This window comes from Rhipicephalus microplus, unplaced genomic scaffold (assembly GCF_043290135.1).
Source record: "Rhipicephalus microplus isolate Deutch F79 unplaced genomic scaffold, USDA_Rmic scaffold_151, whole genome shotgun sequence".
In the NCBI taxonomy this organism is placed as follows: domain Eukaryota; kingdom Metazoa; phylum Arthropoda; class Arachnida; order Ixodida; family Ixodidae; genus Rhipicephalus; species Rhipicephalus microplus.
In genome coordinates, this window is record NW_027464722.1 from 237,501 (window position 1) to 242,404 (window position 4,904).

The 4,904-nt window shown below is 57.6% G+C and overlaps 2 non-coding genes across 2 annotated transcripts; both read right to left on the reverse strand.

Annotated features, from left to right (window-relative positions):
- Positions 1 to 168: 168 nt before the first annotated feature.
- On the reverse strand, positions 169 to 321 carry LOC142791174 (5.8S ribosomal RNA). The gene has a single exon (XR_012890040.1). It is a non-coding gene; the product is annotated as a 5.8S ribosomal RNA (ribosomal RNA).
- A 1,719-nt stretch (positions 322 to 2,040) lies between these two features.
- LOC142791217 (small subunit ribosomal RNA) lies at positions 2,041 to 3,855 on the reverse strand. Its single transcript, XR_012890080.1, has one exon. It is a non-coding gene; the product is annotated as a small subunit ribosomal RNA (ribosomal RNA).
- Positions 3,856 to 4,904: the final 1,049 nt, after the last annotated feature.

A 4,904-nucleotide genomic window follows, 5' to 3' on the forward strand; every position in this document is an offset into this window, starting at 1 on the left:
CGTTTCGGTTGGGCTCTGGCACGACGGTCGCCACCGTCTCGCCCTTGAGTGGCCGCTGTTGGCGCTCGCTGTGAGGTGTTCAGCGTGCTGTCCGTGTTGCCGACGCGGTCAAAACGAGTCGACGGCTCACGTTCCCTTGTGCGCCGAAGGCTCTCTTGATATGTGATCCGACCCTCAGACAGACGAAGCCAAGGGAAGACCCAAGGCCGCAATGTGCGTTCAAAGAATCAGTGCTCAGTGTGTCCTGCAATTCACACCAAGTCTCGCAGCTGGCTGCGTTCTTCATCGACCCGAGAACCGAGTGATCCACCGCTTAGAGTCGTGAAAAAGTGTTTGTTCAATTCCGTACAGTCAAAACCAAACGTTTCTGGCACTCGGCCAAACAGTGGCCAAGAAGGGCGCTTTTCAGCGCACGCTTGGACTCCAAAACTCTGCCGCGCCTTTTTCGGCTGCCGCAAATCGAGCAAACGGTGTGTTTCGGACGGCGTTTCGCTTCCGCTACTTGCGAGTGCTTTCGTGGTCCACCCCTCTATAAATACTCGGGAGGCGTCGAAGCCGGTTCTCCAAGCCGGACCCGTAGGTATCGTTGTGTGCTCGCTCTCATTGGCCCGCCTAACCAGAAAATGCCTGCGGTACACCCATTTGGATAAGAGTGCACGCAGATGCGGGCCTCGACGGCTACACATTTCCTCGGGCGGCCGCCTCCCGGCCTCCGTGGAGCGCGGGATGCACGGTCCCATCGACAAGCCTCTCCCGTTTTTACCGTGGCGTCGCGGTTCACCACGGCGGGCGGGTCGGTCTCCTCCGCATAAAAAGGGGGACCCCCGCTTTTTGTTCCACGAAATCGCACAAGCTTTTTTCGCATCCACGGTTTGCCACCGCACACCAAAATGCCGATCCGGCTGCCTACTTTAGCCAACAGGTGGAGCCAGGCGCGCCGTACTTGCGCGGCACTTCCCACGTCCACCGAAGTCGGTGCCAAGGACCACTTTCGGCGCCGGAGCCGCGTACGAGCCTACTCGAGGCGGAAGAACGAAGCCAGCAAGGGCCTGGCCGCAAGTGCGTTCAATTGTCGGGACGTCCAAGTCCCTCGTTCTTCCGTGCTTCCTCTTTCGGCAAGTCGTTGCGGCACCTTCCCAAAGCGCGCAGACCCGCTAATCGCGACGAGCGCGACGTGGCCGTGCCGCCTTTCCCTCGGCAGCAAGCAAAACGCCTGGCAACGTCGACGCTCCCCTAACCGCGATCTCGCACCGTGTTTCGTGTGGCGAATTCAAAAGCCGGCCGGCGCTGCTGCAACCATTACGGTCGGTACGCATACGCCGCGGAGGGCGGGACGGTCATCGGAGCGTGCGGTTCCTCCATCGAGTACTGCGCACCTCGGCCGTCGCATCGCCGTGCCATGACCGGCCGCGCGTCAACGCGAACCGGTGCCAGCGAGATCCCTCGCCTGCAAGAACCGACCGGCAGCCTCCGTCACCCGAGGACGCGGAGGCGCTTGCCGCGGACGGCGGGACGGTATGCACTGGTGCACAGCGGACCCGTCACATCGCCAGTTCCTTGACCGACCGCCGACGCTTGTGCCGTTCCTCTCGTACTTGGCAGTCGCCGCGCGATTGTCGGGTCTCGTTCTTGCACGCTCGAACGGTCGGGAGGGCACTCGGCTGGCGTTTCGGGAACGCGCAGCCTCGCCTTCTACCGACGTAACCACGACTCGCCGTTCGCGCTCCGCCGCTCCTGTTTACAGTACTAGGCGGTCCCGCAGCGGTCGGGTCGCGCATTTCGAGCGCTTCGAGCCACGGTGCAGTGGCGGGTCGAAAGCCGACCTATGAGTGCGTTGCGCCGTTTGTACCCGCGTCCGCCACCTGGCCGACCGTCCAAGGTCGCGGTGTTGGCGTCCGCTGGGCGCAACAATTTGTCACGGGGTGCCGCTCCACATTCAGGCAGCCCCGTGGGGAAAAGCCGACCCCGCGTCCAAACGGGGTCAGCGGCAGAAAGTGTCGGGCGCAGACGCAGCTGAGGCGCTCACCCTTCACAATCCGTTAATGATCCTTCCGCAGGTTCACCTACGGAAACCTTGTTACGACTTTTACTTCCTCTAAATGATCAAGTTTGGTCATCTTTCCAACAGACCGGCGCAACCGAAAGGCCGCGCCGGACATCGGTCCGAAGACCTCACTAAATCATTCAATCGGTAGTAGCGACGGGCGGTGTGTACAAAGGGCAGGGACGTAATCAACGCGAGCTTATGACTCGCGCTTACTGGGAATTCCTCGTTCAAGGGGAACAATTGCAAGCCCCTATCCCAATCACGAAAGAAGTTCCACGGGTTACCCAGTCTTTTCAGACAGGGATAAAGACACGCTGCTTCCTTCAGTGTAGCGCGCGTGCGGCCCCGGACATCTAAGGGCATCACAGACCTGTTATTGCTCTGTTTCGTGCGGCTAGGAGCCGCTTGTCCCTCTAAGAAGGTTGTAAGGTGCTGGGAACCCCGCACCTATTTAATAGGCTAGAGTCTCGTTCGTTATCGGAATTAACCAGACAAATCGCTCCACCAACTAAGAACGGCCATGCACCACCATCCACCGAATCAAGAAAGAGCTCTCAATCTGTCAATCCTCCCAGTGTCTGGGCCGGGTAAGTTTTCCCGTGTTGAGTCAAATTAAGCCGCAGGCTCCACTCCTGGTGGTGCCCTTCCGTCAATTCCTTTAAGTTTCAGCTTTGCAACCATACTTCCCCCGGAACCCAAATACTTTGGTTTCCCGGAAGCTGCCCGCCGAGTCATTTGAGTAACTCAGGCGGATCGCTGGTTGGCATCGTTTATGGTCAGAACTAGGGCGGTATCTGATCGCCTTCGAACCTCTGACTTTCGTTCTTGATCAATGAAAACATTCTTGGCAAATGCTTTCGCAGTAGTTCGTCTTGCGACGGTCCAAGAATTTCACCTCTAGCGCCGCAATACGAATGCCCCCGTCCGTCCCTCTTAATCATTACCTCGTATTCCAAAAACCAACAGAACAGAAACGAGGTCTTGTTCTATTATTCCATGCAAGTTTATTCAGGCGACTCGCCTGCGTTGAGCACTCTAATTTTTTCAAAGTAAAAGCACCGGCCATCTCGAGGCACACAATGAAGTGCACCAAGAAAGAACCGGCATGATGTTCAGTCCGAGCCGTCGCATCGGGTAGATGCACTACTCGTCTGGAACTGAGATCCAACTACGAGCTTTTTAACCGCAGCAGCTTTAGTATACGCTATTGGAGCTGGAATTACCGCGGCTGCTGGCACCAGACTTGCCCTCCAATTGATCCTCGTTAAAGGATTTAGAGTGTACTCATTTCAATTACGGGGCCTCAAAAGAGTCCCGTATTGTTATTTTTCGTCACTACCTCCCCGTGCCGGGAGTGGGTAATTTGCGCGCCTGCTGCCTTCCTTGGATGTGGTAGCCGTTTCTCAGGCTCCCTCTCCGGAATCGAACCCTGATTCTCCGTTACCCGTAACAACCATGGTAAGCAAGTAACCTACCATCGAAAGTTGATAAGGCAGACACTTGAAAGAAACGTCGCCGGCTCGTGGCCATGCGATCAGCACAAAGTTATCCAGAGTCACCACACAATACGGGCCGAAACCCGATCGATCTTGGTCTAATAAAAGCACCCGTTACCCAAAGGGCTCCAGGCTCACTGCATGTATTAGCTCTAGAATTGCCACAGTTATCCAAGTAGGAAGAAACGATCTAAGGAACCATAACTGATTTAATGAGCCATTCGCGGTTTCGCCTTATTTCGGCATGTACTTAGACATGCATGGCTTAATCTTTGAGACAAGCATATGATTACTGGCAGGATCAACCAGGTAATCGTTCGACTGCGCGTCCGTCCTCGCCCTCGGCGGGCCGGACGCAGTCTGTGTGCGGCGGAGGCCACCTTCAGGCGCCCCAACACGCTTATTTTGCACTCCGAGATGACGGCGTTCGAGCTCGCTACGGCACAACCTTCCCGAAAGACGAGTGGGAGCCGTGCGGCAAGAAGCACGTTCATGCTCGCTCTTTTTCGTTGCATCGACTCGGTCGCGCCGTGCGGGTTGCCCAAGCCCGCTGCACTGTCGGTGGACCGGCCGGAACTAGCAACGGAGCCGAGACTGCAAAGCCGCCAGACGACGGGTCACGCCCGCGTCTTCGGCGCTTTCGCATCTGAATCGCCCGAGGACGACACGGAACACACCTCGATATCGTGGTAAAACGGCACCGTCCGACAACCAGCCCCTAACGCATCAAGCGGATGAGGCTGCAGACGACTGCCGTGGATTCCCCTGGAGCAGACCCGAGGACACGCTTGACGAGGCCGAAGCCCGCCGCATATCAGACACCCGGTCGCTTTCGCGTACGCCGCTCACGAGAACCCCCACATAATAGCAGCGATAAGTACCCAGACCTCCTTGGGCCCTAATACGAGCGTACTCGAGAAAATTTCACCGCGGGTGTGCCCCGAAACGTGTGGCATGTTGAGCGTGCCACAAGTCTACGTCGCTCTCAAACCCGCCGAGGTCGTAGAATTTGCGACCCTACTCACGAAATTCCCACCGAGGATACGGCCGCAAACGTACCGCACCTTGGGTAGGCCACGAGTTTGTGCAACACTACGCTGACGGCACAGCACCGAGGTCGTGCGCGCACGCACGGGAAAATTCCGCCGCGGTTTCTGCCGAAAACGTGAGGCACCACGACTCTCCGCAAGTTCGCGTCGACTGCGAAAGACCGAAGTCGTGAACGACGTGTCCGCTACTCGCCGCCGACACGCTGGACACCAAACGTACAACGACTCGACGGCGTCGTAGAGGCCCACGACGCGGTTTTCCTTAACGACGTCTCGGCGTGGCACCGACAGGTTAGAACGGCCGACCAACGT